Genomic DNA, 20,911 nt, shown 5'->3' on the forward strand with positions numbered 1-20,911 from the left:
GAGTCTAATATAACAATAAAGATGATTAAATGAAATACTGCAACCCATTCACTCCTTCGTTTTGTAATAGTACACATAGACATGAAGCTTGATTATCAGGGCTGCTCAAGAGGTACTTAGAGCAGCTGTAAAATTGTCTGTGCGTGCCACTGATGTTACTGGGACCAAACCAGCTCCTGCTTCACCTGCAGGCAGTCTGAAGGCGGCTGCAGAGTGAGCCAGGAGGTCCTGCCAGGTGTGCCTCAGTTTATCCTCTGCTTTATCCCCATCCTCTCCGACCTCAGAGATTACCCACCTCTTTCCTGCTGCATGCCTTGGGAGTGGTGGTACCTAAAGTTAGTGTCCACCCATAGGTGAATATGGGTTTAAGACAGATTCATGAATCTATACCAGAATAAAGGACATTTCCTAAGAATGCTAAATACAGTTTTTTCTGTTGAGAGGAGGAAATTATATTTTGAAGTTCTCACATGGCATAGAGCATAAGGATCTCTTGTAATTTTTTTTAGACAACCTATTGAATTCATTGCTCAGAGCATCCTGCTAGAAGTGAGGCAGGTCGGATGCTGTTCTGTCTAGAAAGGGCATGTGATGAATTTTATAACTGTTTTTCTGCTTGAATTGGCCATTTTGTTAACATTGCTGACATAAATACTGCTGGTATTCTTGCATGGCATAGCACAAGCACTTCCTAACAGGGCAGTAACAGATACTGATGAAAAGGAATTTGCAACGACCACCACCTGTGTTGGGAACTTCATGTCCCTTCTCCTTGATTTGCACAGGAGAAACATGCAGTCAGTGGGGAGTAATTAGGATTGATTTCTGCTGTCTCAGTCACACACATGGATTCTTCTATAATTGAGAGAGATTTCACTGATAGAATTGAGCTGATTAGCCTGAACAAAGTAATGTTGCATCCACATGCATCCTGCCTCCATGTAATTATAATTGTTAGTCTTCCAAGAACAACTGAGAGCAGAACACTGTGAACTAAAGAACTCTATAGATATGTAGTAGGAGATAGTTCCATCTCCAATGTACTGCCAGTCTAAATGGAAAATTAAAACGTAAGAATAGCAAGAGAGAAGGAAGTAGTTGTTTGTTTGAGATTATGTGGCAGGATAGTGACAATGATCAGTAGAATAGAAATGTCCAGGGTCTCTGATCCTGCATTTTATCCACTGGATTACATCCAGCGTCTTTTCAAGCTACTGTAATACAGGCATCTTTATATTTTTTAACAGGCTCTGTGCCTTTAAAAGCAAAAATAAACCTTCTGGTATGTCAAGGGAGACTGAAAGGGTATAAAACACTGCTGCAGGTGCATCCATCCCTCCATGATATCACCTCTGTTTTAAAACCAGCAAATTGTCAGTGGATACATAATGGAAGCCTTCTCACACAAGCACATGCACACAAAAAATTGATATTTATTTACAATTTACTGCTTAGGAAGATGCTAGCAAAGCTCCTTCTTTTTCCTGAACAGTGCTGCCCCTCCTCAGTCCTGGACAGGTAAAATCCCATTGCAAATCTTAAAAGAAAGGTTTATTTTTTCTTCTTCACGATTTATTGAGGTATTTGACAGGCTTCCTGTGAAAGGAGCTCTGCCATCCTCCATTTACATAAGCTCCTTATGTCAGACAATACCTTTGTTTGTTCCTGAATACACCATGTATTTTTCTTCCATGTTTAAATTTGGATTCACATTTAGGGATGACAAAAGGGATTGAAATTAAGCGGTTCCTGAGTTAACTGCAGCACCTTCTTTCAATTAGACATTCATACATTATAATAATCCCTATTTTGAAGATTATTCTACTATGTAAATGAAAGATTATAAGCAAAAATGCCCAAGAACAGCACCTCTCCCCTACCCAATTACTGATTTATCCTCTATTTTCATGTACCACCTTTTGACCTACTTGGATCTAGTTCCGCCTTTACCTCACTAAGTCTCCCAAATGCTGCACAGTGATAATATCAGTGCCTAGAAGTCTTTCAAAACAGGGCTTTTTTTTTTTTTTTTTTTTTCTCCTTTTTTGGCAAGACGTTTCGCTCATCAGCACCTGGGGTACAAAATTCAGTATCATGAACTGCTAGCACAAGCTACATAATGAGCAGCTGAAGGGACGATATATGGTTCCTTGAGGACATTTTATTTTATCAGTATTTTCTGGAAAATGCTCTCACTGAATTTACTCCCAATAGAAAAAGGGGTTTACATGTAACACTAGTCTGTGTACCCATTTTAGTTTGTCTGATTAATCAAGGCAAAAGTAGATATTTGTTAGAAGACACTACCTAGTACTCATGGCCTCGTAGAGCCCTGTGGAAGGGAATAATGCCCTGCATTGTTTCGTCTTTCTCCTTTGCCAATTTCTTTCTTTTTTTCTGCATTCAAATAGCTTTCATTGGTGCAGCTGTAAACTTGAGACTGTCTTTTCATCTATTGACCAATGCATATGAGGCTCTATGTGTTGGATAGCAATGTACTGCCCTGAAGTAGAAAAAGAATAGTAAATACATGATACATGCTCAAGTTGAAGATACTTCCTCATGGCAACTGAGGGGTGCGTTTGTGTGAGGAAGACTTCAGGAGGCAGATAAGATTGGTCTCTTCTGAGCATCTTGCTGACCTGCTGAGTGGTTGAGTGTCCCTGGCATCTGCTGCAGGTTGATGGTGAGATATTTCTTCTATGTCCTATAGACATGCTGTTAGAAAGACTCAGGTCACTTTGCATGATCAGTGAAATGAAGAGCTATGGAATCAGGAAACATCACACATTGATAAAATACTGACTCATCTTGCACACAGCTTTGCTTTCCCAGTCTCTGGTACTTTTTCTCAATACCTGTTTGTCAGCTTCATCTGTTTTAATTCATTCCAGTACTCCAAAACTGCAGCAGCTGAAACACCGATTTCTCCAATTAGTGCAATCTTGATCCTGCATGATGATCTTTTCTCCAAGATGCTGCCTGCTCTGAGAAGTGCACTTTCAAGAGAACTGGTCCTTCAGTTTAGTTCAAGCTAACTGAAGGCAATGTAACTTTCATGAGCAAATACTGGTGGAAAAATACTAAATGATTTCCTTTTCAGACAGAGGAAATAAGGTAGTGTCAGACTGTGGAATACCAGATTTCACCTTTTCTGCACTGAAATCTGAGATCTCTTATGCTATTAGCTAATAAAAACCTGTCTATTCATCACAGGTTTTTTTCTGTTGCTTGTACCATAATGTTTTTCTTGTGCATTTGGTAGTCATAGTAATGATCTTTGCTAATTACACCAAATCTTTGTATCTTCTCAGGAGTGAGATTGCCCCTGGGGGAAAGAGCTTGTGTATCTTGTAGTTAAGGAGAGAAGAAGCTGGCAGCATCTAATTTTGTGAAGGAAAGGACATCTTTATGTCTTGTTTTGTGCCCACAAGAGTTTTCTGTCACTGATGTCTACACTAAAGGTGTAACATATGTGGGTTGATTTATTTAGGAAGCCTCTCAAATGGCAGTAACCCAGACAGCAAGCCTGTGTCTCCTGTTTGTGAGACTCCTCACACAAGCATTCCCTTCCACTAGAGTAAGAAGGGGTTTGGTTTTATCTACACCAGACAGCTCACTGCAGCACAAAGCTAGCCTTGAAGAAACCAGCTTCAGATCAAAAGAGCTGTGTTAGATAAAATCCTAGGATCATTTCATGGACCTAAACACATGGCTGTGGTACTTCCAGAAGCAATTTTTACGCCTGTGTGTCACTGCAGTACCGTTCATTTGACTGGACAGCCTTGGCATGGTCACACATCTTCCAGGTTTGGTCAAGCCCCCTCTTTCCCAGGGCATGCAGCTTGCTGATTTGAATTCGGAGATTATCACAGGCAACAGTAAATAAATACCAGTTTGTTGTGTCAGTCTACCACCAGTAGACCACTCTGGTTGTGCCACTGCTATGGGGAAGATTGTGATCCTATGGCACCAGGAGAGGGCACCAGAAGATCTGACTCCATCTTAGTGCACCCCAGGATAGGAAGCCTAAGGGAAGAAGTTTCCTACAATGCAACTGTTTCTTTCCTGGACATATTCCTTTGTCCCCAGGTTCAGAGATACTTCATGGTCTAACTTGGAAAGACTGAGGTTTTACTTATGACAGCTTGCAGCACCCTGTGTGAGTTTAATTCTTCTATTGGCAACACTGAATGGGCAAATATTCACATACAGAATGACATTCAGAGCTGGCATTATCTGGTGCATTGATTAGCAGCTTCAGCAAAGAGCTGAAAATATACTTGGAAGAAAAAGAGAACTGCAGACAATCTCGCTTTTACTACAGAGGTGTGAGGTTCATTAGTGAAACAGTGTTGGAGAATTTTTCTTTCCTCTTTCTTCCTGTGGAGACTCTGTGAATTGGCTTGTGATGGTTTTGTTCCATGCTTAAATATTGCTGCCTAGTCTTAGGCAGATTGCACAGCTGAATAAATAGAGAGGGAGCAGTGAGTGAATCTAGCATGCTTGGGGGAGAAAGAGAAAGGAGCTTTCTTCCATTGATGGCTTGCAGAGAAGGTGGGGTAGAAATCCCATGGAGGGACTAGTCATCTCTTTTGACCTTTTTGTTATCAGAAACATTTCCCTGGCATGTTCACATGAGTGCATACATCTAGCAGCTGCCTCTTGCAAGTTCATTCTTGGAGGAAGTAATTGACTCTCTCAAAGAAAACTGTCTTGGCTTACAGGCTGAGAGCATCAGATTGAGTATACAAAGAACTGAAGGTCCAAAAAACCAGTCTGGTTTGCCAAGGAAGGAATTAGAAGCAGTGGCTTGGATGATGCATGTTATCATGGATGAAATAACACTCTTGGAATTATTATCTCCAGCCTTCAAGCATCGAGAATTGCTGAATTATCTCAGGTGTCAGACTGCCTTCTTTCTCCAAATCATCACTGTTATCCTGGCAGATTTTTATTTTCAAGTCTTTGCTCCTGGAACTTCAGGTTTGAAAATACAGCTTTGAAATTAACTGGAGAAACATAGGCACTCTCTTAATGGAATCTGCACCACATACAATTGTATCTGGGTATAATCAGGTGTCTCCTTAGGTAAGGGTGCATAACAACATGGTGTTCATAAGAAAACTTTTGGCATTCTGCATGGTGATGCTGTACATGCCTACAGGTGGTTACAGAAATCCACACCAACAGGCTTTCTTATGAACATTGCCATCCTAGAAATGCCTCCGTGTTAGGGCTTTGACTATCTGTGTTTATTTAATATATATGCAAAATAATATCCGCATCTTTATTCAGCTTGAAAACTACATAGTGATCCCCTGCCTACCTGCCCTCATTGCACATCCAGGAATTAGAACCTTCAGCAAGCTGTTTCCATAACAACAGAAGAGAAAAAAGCCTGAGAAGCAGTCCATAGCTGCATGCAAGGCTGGTTGGTGTGGTCTCTGGACTTCCATCACACCTCCTGAACCCCACAGCTGACCCCAGGCTTGGGTGCAACCCCACAGACTTCCCGTCTTCCCCAGACTGAAATGTCTTCTGAAGGGAAAAACCAACCCCCACCCCAGCTTCCATGAAGGAAACCTAAATTCTGTCATTGTCTGAACTGAAATGAGAAACTCAGTTCTTCATTTTTCTCACTTTCAAAGAGCTCTTCCCCTCCAGCAGAGACAAGAGCCCCAAACAGCCATTATGTTACATTATGAAAGGACAAAGCAACTTCATGTTATTAAAAAACCTGCTAAACCAGCATTAGTCTATAAAGCACACCGCCCCATTGCCAAAATTCCCCATTACATTGTCATTGTTTGTGCCATTCTTTGCCTGATTTCTATCTTTATGAATGTTACCTCAGGAGTGTGCACACAGCCTAATATAACACTGAGTCAAAATGTGCTTGTCTTTTACTTTGTCTTTTTTTTATTTATTCCAGCTTGTCTTTGCCCTTTTTAGGATCTGTAACTCCAGTAGGCACAAATGAGAACACTAACTCAGCACAGGTGAAAAGGCATCTGCCAATTAAAGCCCCATTATTCATTATCATTCCTACACCAGATAAAAACAACACCATTAGAGCAATCCATCTTACCCACTCTTTGGGTCACACTCCAAGCCACTAACCTCATCAGTGTAAACACCCATAAGCCTCCCTTATCCTCTTCATCACAGTTTAAGCCATATTTTACTTTCTCTCCCCTTTTGGTGGTTTGCATTCTTATCACATTGACTTTCCAGCTAAGAAATACTTTTGTCTTCCACAGAGCTAGTGGAAATCTGCAGCCTCTCACTTGTCCATTTATTAACCTTGTCTTCTTTGGTGGACATTTGGTGGCATTTTCTGGAAAACACAAAAGCAAAGTTTCCCTTGTCACAAATGGTAACTTATGCTTAGGGTAAAGATTAACTGTATACCATCAAGTATAAAAACTCATCATAAACTGAGTCTGTAAGGAAGATGTTATTTCACCTATACCATTGGCTGTTACCAGTACTCTATAAAGATCATTTTAATGAGCTTATACACACCACATTTTAAAGAGACAGCATTTCATATTTAAGAGTATTCATTTTTTTTTACTACATGAGTGAATTAATAAGGTAGTGGCCATAACAGATGCCCACAGGGGTTATGTGTTATACCTGATTTTATTACAGAGGTATTTAAAATCAGCTTGGGCTGAGTGGCCTGATCGGCTGCGGTTTAAAAGAGGCTTTGTCAGCACAGGGCTCCTTGCAGTATTCAGAGCTGTCTCTGGAGATCCACAGGCATAAATATGCTGCAGCTTGCTCAGTAATTTAAGTTCAAATAGCGCCTTTTGATGAGAAAATGTGAGTCAAAACACACAGTAATACAAATATTTCTCACTGTTGGTTTTTTTTCCTAGTGAAGCACAAAGCTGTGCGAATCAGTGACAGCATTCACACCTTCAGCCATTGCTGTGAAGATTTCAGAGATCTTTTTTATTTGAAGACATGATTATTTTTTTATTTATTTTAACATCTCTCAGCTGCTCTTGACAAACACAACTTGCTAGCCCATTTTACATGTCAACGTCTAACACTGAAAGTACTCAACTGTTTCTGGTAAGTCAATACTGTCTTCTCTTTGTGATGTGATGTGATGTAAAGTGTGACTAGCTTTTTAACTGTTTAGAGATTTTTAACCAGCACTACTGATATTTAAATTAACAGTCAAATAATATTAAACAGTGAATCATTCTCCCATTTACCTCCTGAGCTGTATGTGATATGTGCAATTAACACATCACCTTTGGACACAGTATGATACCGACTGCAGGCCATTCTTTATTGCCACATAAGGGTGTCACAGCAATGTGTCCTATCTATCCTCTTAGCAGGTGAATTTACATCTTCAGCACAGGCACTATAAGAAGCTGACAGATAAAGCTCCAAATCTTGCCGACTCATTGGTCTTTCAGTTCCTTTTTTGAGGGCATGGGCTAGGAAATCTGCCAGAGTTCATTGGCAACAGGATAAATCAGATTCCACAGCCTCTTTTCACCCATCTGGAAACAGCAATTCTGGCTGTTTCCCATTGACCTCACAAGATTAATTGGCAGTTGATAGTCTTTATATTCTAATTTTCCACCTAAGGGCCCCATTGTGTTTTGACCGCTGTGCCTGAAGAAATGCATCATAATGTGGAATTAAAACTTTTATGAGTGCAAAAACTCAGATCAGTCATGCCTATTTTGAAGTCTTCCTTTGTCTTTTTATCCGTGCTAGCTTCTGCTTTGGTCAGACAGGTTATCTTATAAGGATTTCCTTTTTTAATGGTTTGTGTTAGTTTTTTAATAGTTTGCTACAATTGCATTATTTAATATTCCTCCCTTTATTTTCAATTAATCCTATCTCTTGGCAGAAAGTGTGATGAATAAAATCATCTGTTTTCAACAAATACATAAGATTCTATCAACTGGCTATTGCAAAAAAAAAAAAAAAAAAAGAAAATACAGTCCCTTCTACAAATGAAGGAATGTATTAGCTAATGAATCCAGAAGATAACTGTATCTTCTGGATTGGAAAGAGATGTAGCCATGCTGAAAGAAGTAAAATTTAAAAGATTCTTTTATTTATTTATAATTTGAGACAGTGTTACCCTCTTCTCCCTTCCTGCTCCAGCTTTTAATATGTTTCAGTGTATCATGGATGACACTACGGAAGGGTACTCATTCTAGCAAAGGTAAGGGAAATATAAACAGTTTGGATATTCACAACTTGGACAGAGGATTGAATATAGCTTTCTAGAAACAATTCCTTTTAGAAAACATCTTTTTGTACAGTGGTGATTACTGTCATCATGGCAAAATGATGTCTGACTTGCATTCCTGTCCAGAGTTTCAATGTTGGCATGGGGATTTCTTTCTTCAGTGATTGTATAAGAGATGCATGAGACTCTTCAAGTGTGGAATATATGCTAGGCTGTGTTCACAGACCTTGTTAAGAGCTTAGTTTTGTCAGCAGTCAGTGAATACTTTGCAGAGAAATTTATACCCACATGTAGATGTATTGGTTTCTGATAATTTTGTTATCATTATGCACTTGTGATATAAGTGCATTTAACTCCTAAATGAGGCAAGACACTTAAAGATATCCTTTCCGTTGTGCTTTTCACTGCTTTAGCATGTTCTGTGGAGTCACTGCCAGAGAAACACATGTGAGCCCAGCAAAAAGCAGATGGCAGAAGGACTGAGAAAGCAGTTTCAACAAAGTTGAAATTTGGGAGCTGTTAGAGATGACAGATTTAGAAAAGTGTATAGGATAAATTTTCAGCTGCTGGAAAGTGTCACCGCTATACTGTATTCAAGGAGCTGGAAGTCAGCTCAGCTTGAACTTCATGATAATTCTATATCATTAAATCAGTATGTAACAGAGCACACCCACATGATACAGATACAGGTAAATATGACAGCAGTTTTTCTCTGGTATTTTTTCCCCTCCATGCTGGATTTAACATCTAGCCAAACTAGCACGCATGCTTAAGATGCCATATACCTGGCTTTGCTCTTGATTTCTGAGGGAGCATATTACCTCTCTGAAAAGCTTTTTCAAGGCATCAAGCAAGATGTAGTAACAGAGGATTTCCTCTGCTCCACTCCGGAGCTGGAATATGCAGATTGGAAAAGAAGGGTGCCAAAGGAGAATTAAGCCAGTGTAGTTTGCTACAGCTGCAGCCACTTCACAGTTAGGTCTCAAAACCAGTTTCTTTTAGCTGTCAGGGGGACTTGGATTGACTGGTTTCTGTTGAGGTCTAGACCTGGTGCTTAGCTGTGCTTTTGTCATTGCTGGGCATCAGCAAGGGCTGCAGTACAACCTCTGTGATCAGCTAACATGGATTTCTCACATTATACGTTCCAGCTTCAATCTTTTTTCTTGAACCAAAAATCATTTTTTAGAAAATATGTAGTCTTGGTGTTATAACAGCCCATTGTGACTAATTTACCACAAATAGGAAAATCTTGCGGAGGGGTTAATAAAACTTGCTGTATAGAAAAAAAAAAATTAAACAATTTTCTCATCTGCCAGTCATTAGATCTTGTTACACTTTGTCTGCTGGATAGAGGAGCCCTCCATTACGAAATACCTATTCCTTCTGCCACCACAGACTGGGATCTAATCACCTCTTAACATGCTACTTGATGAATTCTCTTTGCTGACGGTAAGAGGCACTTTCCAATGCTGTAGTTGTTTGCCTGACTCTTTTCTGAATCCTAACAAGTAGATTGCTATCCATCCTGAGCTGCAGAAGGCAGAACTTGACAGCTGAATTCCAAAATACATACCAGCACAAAATACAGAAGCAATAGAGACTTTTTATACTTACTTAATGTCCTCTGCTTATACAGCTATGGATTTTGTGGCCTTCCAAATAGATATGGTTCAACCTATGCTTCTTAAATCCCTCTCAGACTTAAGTCCCACTCAGAGTACAGGTTCTCCAGAGGGGTCCTAACACTATCACTTGCATTCCTTGTTCCTAGCTCCATCATATTGCATTCACTGGCTGTTCTGAAAAACGGTACTTCTTGCTTACAGCCAGCTACAAAATGGTTAAGGTCACCCTGTACCATGGACCTCCATTTACTGTTAGCTTTGATTTGGAAATTTTGGACATATTTATTCTTTTAATATATATAAGGTTGAAGGGTAAGACAGACGTATGCTTGTTTTTATGGGGTGTTTTTCCAATTACTGTATCCAATATTCCTAATACTATTCTTTTTTCTGCTTGAATGTCTTGTCTAAAGGACAATGAAGAGGGATAAATCGATGCATTCTGTTACATGAGAATTGCCAATATTTCTAAAAGAAGTCTTCTGTTGTTGATCAAGCTATTACTTCACTGCTTGTATACAGTTATTTGTATGCTGTTGTTTCCTAAACCTTCTATTCTTCATATAACTTTGTCTGGTTTAAAAGCAGTATGAAATGTAATTGGAAAATGTGTATTATACCATGTAGTGTTTAGAAGCAAATTGTTTGGACTGAAATTGCTGATGCAGGTGACCTATTGAACACCCTGCAGCCCGCCAGTCAGATTAAATTGGTAAAGGAACACAGGGAGCACCAAATGGCTCAGCAACAACCCATCTAGTGTTTTGTTTTTTATTTGGACTTTAATGAAGGTTATTTTAATAAAATCAATTCACTATATGCCTGAAAAAAATGAAAGAATACAAATGATAGCATTAGCCTAGACCACTGTTTGTCCCTTCTTTTGTCATTTCTTCTTTTCTTATGAAAACCAAATGAACCCCCCAGTAATCATCTTGTTCATGTGTCTGCAGAACTCAGGAGTGAGGACCCTCATAATTCTGAATTAGCTGTTTATATTCATGACCGTGACTGCTTGCTTTCAAAGGTAGCTACAGTAATTCTGTACATATTAGTCATTACTAAAATCCAAACGTGTTTGACTCTTCATAGAAAAATGGGCACAAAACATTTCTTTAAAACACTTGATTTTATCTTTTATAGGGGAGTATGGATAATCAGGTTGTGTTGTATCAATATAGGGCTTTGGCAGTAGACATTTAGTGCAAATTATGTCAGCTGACCTTAACAGAAAGCAAGAAGAAAACATTTTATTCAGTAGTTGGTGAGTGATAGGTCTCATGTCCGTCACTGAAAAAGTTATGTCTGTGTTCATGGGTTATCCAGGCAAATGTTTTTTTCTACATATTCCACCTCCACATTAGGCAAGAATAAGCTCATAGTTGGAACTTTGTTGCTGATGTTTTGTCCAGTGACTAACAGTTATTGTTCAGGAAATACAAAATCTTTATTCCTAGGCCTCTTTAATCGCTTCTACAATTGAATGAGATCAATGCCATTGTCCTGACGTGAGTCATGATTCCATTTCTCTAAATATTGTGACTTGCTCTTTCTGGGCTTCATGCCAGTTTTGCACAGAGACCGAAGATGCGTTTTCAGATAGCATTTTTGTGAGTATGGGACTTGCTTTTCTTTATAAATGACCTTGTTCCATTGTGTGGTGTAAAACTGGGCATGTGTTTTTCTGCCATTCAGGCACAGCTTTTCTGTTTGACTTACAGTTTTGTAGCTTCATCCCAGAAGCTGGTACATGCCAACTAGATAACTGGGCATGTGACCAAAGGAGAAGGTGTCTTTGGTGAAGTGCCAATTAGACTGATATGGCGGATCTCTACTTTCAATACAAGTATGTACTTGAAAACTCTGTTATGGAGTTCTGCTTTGAAGTGTTGTATCTGAGATTGTCACTACTATCCCAGACACAAAAAAAGCCCCGAAGAAGTGAAAAAAAAAAACCAAAACCCAAACCAAATCAACCCAAACCTAAAATCTGGAATGTTAAAGGTCTTTCTTAACAAGTCATGACATCAAATATGACAAATTAAAAAGTTATTCTTATATACTATATTATATATTCATTCAGAAAGAAGCTTTCTGCACAGGTTCTGGGATCTTTCATGAATACTTGAAGGAAAAAGCATGAATAGGCTGTTGTGGCACCACTGGAGCTTACGCCTTCTTTCCATAAATGCCATAACAAAGGTTAGGCTCAGTTTTGCTCCAGCTTGGGTCCAGTGAATCTTCAGTTATTTTGTGCTTCATGAAACATGTTATACAGAACTCAATCTGTCTGTCCTGGAGCAGAGTGGAAACCTGTCTGGAGTTTTGTGGTACAGCTGGGAATTAAACCTAAATCCCCATCTCCAGGCTGAACTCTCTCATCTCTTGCTGCGCCTGTTTTCCAAAGGGAAGACCACAACCTTGGTTTTGATGGAAACATATAGTCATCTTCGAAAGCAAGTTTTTACAAGCTGGCCATAGGAAATGCATGGGTTAGCCTGCATGGTGTCTTGATATTCCATGAATTGTTTTCACCCTGACCTTTGGATCTGAACCTAGCTATGGAGCACTTGCCTAACTTGGGTATTTAAGATGCATTGTGAGATTCTTGCTCCTAAGTTTTGTTGGGGCTGTTTGGGATTATGTTTTGTGCTTGTTTGGTTTGTTTGCTTGTGTGTGATTTTTTTTTTATCTAAACCCCACTGCTTTCTCTCAGAAGAACTGTAGGAAACTAACTGGAAAATAAGGACCAAATATTAAACTGAATTTGATCCTAAGTATATTAGTGTTTTAAAGCAAATAGGCAGCTCACTGTATTTTGGGGTCTCATTTGTTATTACATATTAGATCAATTGTCTAGCTGCAGTAGCCAACATTCCCCTTGTAATACACTTAGTCAGTTGTGAAATCATGTACTCAGTAGTGGGAAAAAAAGAAAAACCTCTATAGCTCCTTCAAGCAATCAATTTATGCCCTGAAGCATGAGATTTGATTACCATTGTTATTATCCTAGCTTGCATAGTTACAAATGTTATTAGCAGTCATAAAATTATCCAGCCTTAAAAAAATTGTATTAAGAGAAGAAATCCCAACATTTCACTCCAGGTTCTTCAAAACCTAAATTCCTGGGATTGATCTGAACTGCGAAAAGTGGTAGTTTCTTTAATTAATTTTAAATTTGCTGGACTTTCATTGCTTGGATTTTCCCTGTATTTTCATTATGATGAGCATTTCTAGTGTGTTTGTACCTTCTTTTCTCTGGTCAAGACTCATCTAACTTTCAACATTTCAATGCTAAGCATTGATGATGTATACTCGGATACGTTTAATAAACCATTAGTGGGATATGACTCTCTCTCATCTCTGTTTTCCCCTTTGCAGTTAAAACCTTTCCCTATGAGCTTCACATTTCTAATGCAGCTTTGTGCTTCTCAGTATATATCTCAGCTGGTATAATTTGAATATTCTAAAAATTCCAAAGTTAATGGACATATTCTGAAATGTTGAAGCAGGGCAGAATTTCCAAAGCAAATTTTGACATGGAAAAAAATGCTAGTTGGCGTAATGTTAATGATATTAGCCATTTCATTTGTCCAGGACTAAAATAGATCCCCAGAAACATATCTTTTTTTAAAAAATACAATATCTATATATAAAATTGTAGGTCTTGATAATAAAGAATATTCAAATTTTTGCGTATCTACCCATTAAAAAAATTACATCACCTTCATTAACAAGCTGTGGTGGTGGGATATGGTGTGCCTGCAATTACAAGAAAAATGGATTTTCTCTAAAGAAAATCTGGCCAATCTGTTCTTTTGTCCTGAGTATTTCATGTATCTCAAATGGGAGTTGGAGTAAGATTGGAAATCTTTTAAAGCTCCCATCAGAATCTGGAACTGATTTTAAAATGGTAGATGTTTCTTGAGAGAGTATGTTCAGTGAATCAGGTAACACTTTACAGTTGCTAAAGGCACAAACACATCCTCTACTCTTTTATTCCAGACAATTCCTGATTTAAACATTCGGACTTTTTTTTTCCTCACACTTGATTTGAGGCAATATGATGTGTTTAACTTGTATTTTAAGCATGTGATTGGTACTAGCCTTTAATGTAATGACTTTTTCCAATGTTTCTAGCAGTGTTGCTCCCTCATTCTCGCATCAAGTTGCGGGTTTGATAAAAAGGCTCCTTGATTTTCAGCAGGAAATCCTGAAATAAAGGGCAGTTCTGTGGAGACACAGGAAGGACCAAACTGTGCTTCTCTGCCTTTATTTCTGTTCTGTGCAGACTAAAGTGCTATGACATTTGCCCTGTTTCATTACCCAGTGAAATCTGAAGCACAATGGATTATGTCTGTTTACACTTTACTTAAGGCAAATCCTAGCCTCAGAAATAGATGTAATTAGTGCCATGTCTTGTAATGAACATGAACGCATTTTATTTTGGAAGTGTACTTTGATGTACTGATGTTCTTTGACTTTTCCATCAGCTGGCTTCCTAGTGGAAGGAAAACTTTCTGCATGATACGGTGTCAAAAAATTATAACCATAATATGGCCTGAAACCTGAAAATGTGAGAAGACCCTGGGGAAATCATGTTGCCACAAAGGATCTAAAAGTTGGTCCGCCTAGCCAGGGGAATGAAAGCATAAGTTGTTGCTGTATTTTGGAAGCCCAGATTCCTTCTACTTGTGGCACAGCGTATCTGGGTAGTGGATATAACAACACAGGTATGGGCAGCCAAGGAAGTTGGCTTTGGCAGCAGTCCTGCCTCTAGCAGTCTCTGGTGGTAATTAAATTGGTGTCTTTTTCTTTATGTCAAAGCCCTGTAGAAATCAACCTGGAAACTTCTGGTACTGCTGAGGCATTCCAGGAGGAGGGCAGTATTGTCCAGAAGTGTGTAAGAGCCACTACCTCCCTTTTTCATTCTCTTGGCAATAGCAGGAGGGGCGATGCCAGCTATCCCCAGCCAGCTCTGCTATCTCTGCTCCCAGACAAACAGGACACAGCTCCCCACCCTTGGCGTCTTCAGCTTTTGCCAATGCTTCAGTAAATCTCCAGTCATCTTTGGGTTTTGACTCGATCTCCTATGGCCATGTTTATATTGGGTCAAATGGCTTTTCAGTGTGTCGGCAGCCCTGACATGGTTGGGACATTCCTCTACAGCTGTCTCCTTTTCCATTTATTTTCAGAGGTTTCCGCTGCATGGGGGCACGGGCCTGTTGCTTAGCTCTTGGTTGCTTTGGAAAGCAATGTGCTGTAAATATAGCATCTTAATGTCTTTGGTAGGAACAGTAAGTCAATTCAGGATTTGGCTATGAGAGAAGGATTCAAAGGGAGAATTCCCATTCCCTCATGTGTGCTCTGGGCTGGGCCTTCACTGCACAGAGATCCGACTACCCAACATTGGAGCTTTTTAAACAACCACAGCACACTTTCCTTTCATAATAGAAGCTTTTCTCCACGCCTTTGGTGAGAAGTCTGGCATTTATATCACACAAGTTGACTCAACTGTAGTTTAATATGAAAATTATATCTATGAATTGCCTGACTTTGCACAACTAAAATAGCAAGCATAAAATTAACAGAGTTTTGCATTTGTTTTCTTAGCACAGGCCAAGTATATTAAATTATTTTACCCCTTTCCCTACTAGTTTTCAGATCTTTTACTACCATCTTTAGTTTACAATACCTTTCCTTAAATGTAATTATTTATTTCCCATCCAAAAAGTAAGCTCACCTGCCTAAATCACTGGGGATGAACAAAACAAGTTGACCAGCACATCAACAAATTCTGACTGCTACTGTCTGAAAAAATCTAACCCAAATGATAATAATCCCCGTGAGTGCAAACTGTGATTCGGTAGGGTGGTTTTATGGTTTAATGTCCGTGAATGTTACTTTATGATTATTGTTCATTGCATTACACAAGGCTCAGAGAAAAGAAAAACACTCAAAGGTCAGCAACGAGACAGAAAATCGTCTGAGAAGTCCGAGCCCTCATGAAAATGATTATATCTGACCTTCACCACCTCCACACAGAGTCTCTGGATGGAGCGCTTGAGAAAATGACTTGCACATTTGTGGCGACCATCTTTATCAATCCCCCAGAAAACCAGCCCATTTCACAGAGGGATCATGGAAGTGAACCATCCAGGCAGAAAGTCCAAGTGTTCAAGCATACACTCAAACCTAACCTGTTTTAGTAGTTGTGTGCACTGCAGAGCACACGCAGTGAAAATTCAGGAGAGGGCCAATTGCAAAAATAAGAAAAAGGGCTTTTCAGTAGTTTGGATGTATGAGCACTCGCTGTTGGGATGATGAATGAAAGGGGGTTTTAGCACGGGGAGCGCAGAGGTGGACGGGGCGGGGAGGACCGTCAGCATCTGAGGTTTTCTGACTCCTCAACTTCTCTGAAAAGGAATAGCAATTCTGTACTCCGAGAGGTGGGGGAGATGGGGCCGGGGGGTGCCGCGCGGTCCCATCCCTGACCGGTTTTTGGAGGCCCCGCGGATGTAATAGCTGCGGGGGTCCTTGCAGCTGGGACGTCCCTCGCGGTTCAGCCATTTTTGCATCCCCTGCGCTACCTCGCTCCGGGCTGGCCGGAGCTTCCCGTGTCCCCTGCCCAGCCGTGACCGGGAGGGAGGCGGGACAGGCAAAGCCAAACCGGGCCGGGGCTCTTCTCCCTCCTTCCTCGGTCCCTCCCTCGCTCCCTCCTCAGGTGCCGCCCGGAGGAGCGCGGCGGGGCGGAGGCGCCGCCGGCTCCTGGCTCTCACTGAGGTGTTATCGGACCGGCAGGTGAGAACCGCCGAGCGGGACCGGGGCATGTCTGGGGCTGGGAGGGGGGGCTCGGCCCCCGGGGGAGGCGGGCAGCGGTTTGGGGAGGTGCGGGGCTCGTTGCCATGGCTCCCTGCAAGCTCTGCCGGAGGAGATAGCGATGCCAGTCACGGAGGGACCCCTCTCCTTCCTCGTGGGTGTGCAGCGGGGCTGGGGTTGGGTGGTTCAGTGGGGGTTTTTTCCTTGTTTGTTTTTTTTTCTTCGGGGTGGAGCGATTAATTTGGTGAGCTAGGACTGCGCTGCGGACACGGCGCCGCTGCCGCCGCGACCCGCAGGTCCGGCTGACTCTGTCCGCGCCGGGCTGAAGGTAACGCTGGGGGTGCCGGGTTGGGGACTGGAGTCGGTCCAGTCCCCGCTGGGGCTGCCGGGTGTTGCGGGGCGCTGTGTGTTCAGCCGGGGGGTGTCCAGCCGCTGCATCCGCTCTCTGTGCCGCGCTACCGAGAGCCTCTTCAATGACTGTTTTTCGAATCTCTTTTCCGTCTTCCCCATTCCGCACCTGGTCCTGCACCTCAAGCGCTGGGCTGCGCCCTGCGAAGCAGTGAGGGAGCCGGGCTAAACTCAGCCTAACGGAGGGGCGAGGAGGTGCCCAAGGAGCCGGCAGAACCCCGCGGGGTCCCCGAGTAGCAGTCCCTGTGTACCCACCCCAGTCTCCCCGGCGCTACCCCCGGCGCCCTCGGGCCCCCCCGGGGTCGGGAGCGGGTCCCAGCGCTGCGGGCGGAGCAGCCGCTGCCCGGAGAAAGTTCGCAGGAGGGTGCTGAGCTCGGCGGTGTCCGGAGGTAAAGGCAGCGCTGCGGCGGCGGGCTCGGCTGCGGCCCGGCGCGCTCAGTCTCACGTTGGTTTAGGTGGGCTCAAGTTGGCAAGCAGGGGTACTGTGCATCTGTGTCAAGCACTTGTTCCTTCTCGCCCTCCTAACGGCTTTGGAGTGTGTATTTTTTACCCTGCAATAACTAAATAATGATAAAACTCCCCGGTGTTTTTCTGGGGGAGCGATGTGTAATGCGTTGCGCTTCAGGAGAGCTGTAAGAACCTTTAAACCTTCTTGTCTTGTGCTGTGTGCTATTAATGTGGGTGGCACTATCAGAGCATCGGCAGTCTCAGGTTAGGTTTTCATAATGCAAGGAAATTCTGTTTTCTAGTAGTCGGACACAGGAAATAGACTTTTCATCTATCACTTCTATGATTAATTTTAACCTGATTCATATTTTGGGGTAGAAGGGAGATAAGCCATGATATGTTGGTTAACATACAGGTATTCAACCATAACTCAGCAGATGGAAAGCAAGTCAATTCATTCTCAGTGTTACCTAGGAGTAGTTTACTCTTGAAATATGTTTTGGAAAATTTCACCAGAGACGTGACAGGTGGTATTTTTTTTATTAATTTTTTTTTTTTTTATTGTCAAGGGTTTATTTGATATGGCTGAGTTAAATACCTGTTATGTAGCTCTCCCAAGTACCATTCCATTAGGAATAAATAATAAATATTATGAGGTTAGTTGCAGGTCTGAGGAAAGGAGATAGGGAAAACCCTGACCCTTAAAATGAATATGCAGTCTGCCCATTTGTGAGCACATGTGCAATGTAGCCTTGCTAGATGTGTGCACGTGATCCTTTGCCCGTTGGTTCCCATGATCCTCTGCTTGGCTTTTACTGATGTGAAGTACCAGAAAGCATGATTACTGAGGTGTGAACACTTTTCTGTTGCTTAAAAGTAATGAGTTTTCTTTGTCTGTCTAAAAAATAAGGTGAAACCAAGCCCCACCTCTCCCACTGGCTCATTAAAAACCTGGAAAATTCTTGTTAGCCAGTTTCTGTGGTCTAACTTAGACCACGCACCTCTGTCAGTGGAGTATGGCTTACAGAAGAACTACAAAACAGGACTATATTTTATTAAAGTAAGGTGAAAAAGATAAGAACCAAGGTTTGAAGGAGGCAGTAGAGTTTCTTCAGGCATATTGCACAGTATACATAACTATCATTAAATATCTAGTAAAACCACCAACCTGTCAGTGATCCAAGAGTTGTAGAAGTTTTGCTGCATGCAACATGCAGCTTTTAAACCAGCTCATTCTCTAAGCTCTTGTTGATATTTATCAAAGTAGGAATAGAGTGAATTCTGAAACTGAGGCCGTTGTGGTGACAGAGGCTGACATAAAGAGACTGCACTTTAGCTAATATTTTGATTATGTTTAACTCTCAGTGTGACTGAATGTAATTATTATGTATATGTGTCATATATATTTAGTACGTGTTACCTAAGTAACTGAACCCAATGAATGAAAATATAACAGTCCACTTCTTTATTCCAAGACACCTGGCAGATAACCCCTCTTTTGAATGGAAGATTATATTATTCACAGCATGTATGTTGAGCCGCTTGGATTGTAGCCATCTTGTTTGCCAATAAAGATATGCTTTATCAGTTATGTTTGGCACGAAAAAATGAAGAAAAAAGCTATCTATGCATAACATACAATGATGTTGTGGACAGTTGCTTCTGTGATATGAAAAATGTGTTCCTTTCCCCAGTGGAAGGGACAGGGTCTACTTTAAACAGTACTAATTAGTTCAGTTTATCTTGCATGTGTTACAATGCTGTACTCAGTTAATTATAGCTTTTCCTATTAGCTGTATGTTAAGAGTAATGAATTAACATATCACACAGATCAAAGTGTGATCTACAAAGTTTATCTTGGAGGAAAGAAAGTATTGCTGTGTGGCAGGAAGTCCCCGTGGCTTTCCCAAGGCACAGATTTGTTGGAATTCCTGAGCTGGTGCTTCAGAGCCTGATGAATGACTTGAATTGATCACAAACAAGTGACACTGGAGCTCTCTGTTGCTTAGCAACCCCCCAAGATGCCACAATTTCTTTTGGTGTATTTGTCCAGTAAAGTCGCAATTCTGTTTTGTTAAATATCTTTTTCTTGTAGCACAAAGCCCACCTTATAACAACATTTCATTATGTACAATTACAATTGATGCTTTGGTGCAGAACCTGCGGAGCAGCACGGGTATAAAAGTAAGAGCAGGAATCTTACTTGTAAGCTGTATTCTGGTGGTGATGTGCTCAGTGTTTCGTAACAAGTTTCAATTGTCTTTTCTCAGTTAGACTTCTGTTCAAAACCCAAAACCATTAGTGAGACAAGTAAATCTTAACAAAGACAGTCATCTACCAAATGCAAACTGGTAACAGCTCCCCTCATACTCTCTCGGGCTGTGAGATCCTGCAAGGTCTTGTGTTGTTGCCCCACGCTCCATTAGGAGTAAATGAAATACAACATGGACACCAAACTGCGTATTATGAATTACCTCAGGGCAGTCTAGCCCATTCTGTCACCCATAGGGCTGGAGACTTCTGCTAGGCTGTCCTCGGAGAAGACACTGGTTTCTAATGGGATCTATTTTGTGTAAAGAAATAACAGATTTAGAACTCAGGAAAATAAATGATACTGTAGTTATACATACCCAAAGTACCAATATTGGCTTTAACCAGGTTGTGGCATCTTGTGCACAGTCCTACATGCTGAATTATTTTTTATGTCAGTAAAGTCTTTATTGTTACTCTTGGGTCCACATATGCTGGAATATTAGTTCTGGAGTGCACCTTGGAAGGGAATCTTGCAGTTGTCCCATTCCCACTTACTGTGCTTTGGTTTGTGTTATGGGGACACCCCACAAACAGGATTCATTTTGGGTGAATCTAAGCCAAAATATCTGTTTCAGGCATTTACTTTGTGCGCTTCAGCTGCTAATGGGCTTTTCATCTGTGGCCTCCTGCCTAGAGCTGAAGTGAAGCCTTTGCAATGTGTGTAGGTGGATTTGGGATTCCCAGCACTGTTTTGCTCTACTTATCTACGTCCTTTTGAGCCCTCCTACTTGCTAATATAGACATGCTCATTTCCTTCTAAAACTATAACTAAGAGAAAGCATACTAGGGCTAGGAGAACTGCAGACTATCATGGCATTATTTTGCTTAGAGAGGTGTTGATGTTCTGCAAGATTTCTTCCTCCCCCTTAGTGAGAAGAAGGAATCCAGGTATTTCTCTGTTTTTTAGGTAAAAAAAGCTTGGGTATTGCATGCTTTACTGGTGTGTTGGACTGGAAGGGGATGTTGTAGCAGCGCCCATAATAACTGCTAATATGTTTGGACTACAGTGAACCAGATCTCAATCATTGCCAATATTCCTAGGCTAAGATTATAGTTCACTGGATGT

The 20,911-nt window shown here is 41.2% G+C and overlaps 1 protein-coding gene across 1 annotated transcript in view; it reads left to right on the plus strand.

The window, feature by feature from the left end:
- The first annotated feature begins 16,888 nt into the window (after nt 1-16,888).
- The window catches only part of CHL1 (cell adhesion molecule L1 like), a 141,893-nt gene continuing 137,870 nt past the window's right edge, over nt 16,889-20,911 (plus strand). The window contains exon 1 of the mRNA XM_061362117.1: nt 16,889-17,005. The gene's annotated coding sequence lies outside the window, so the exon portion shown is untranslated. The remainder of the gene's footprint in view (nt 17,006-20,911) is intronic.

Source organism: Neopsephotus bourkii, unplaced genomic scaffold (genome assembly GCF_033783945.1).
Source record: "Neopsephotus bourkii isolate Nb327-2 ecotype Australia unplaced genomic scaffold, CSIRO-AGI_Nbou_v1 NB_1080, whole genome shotgun sequence".
Classification (NCBI taxonomy): Eukaryota; Metazoa; Chordata; class Aves; order Psittaciformes; family Psittacidae; genus Neopsephotus; species Neopsephotus bourkii.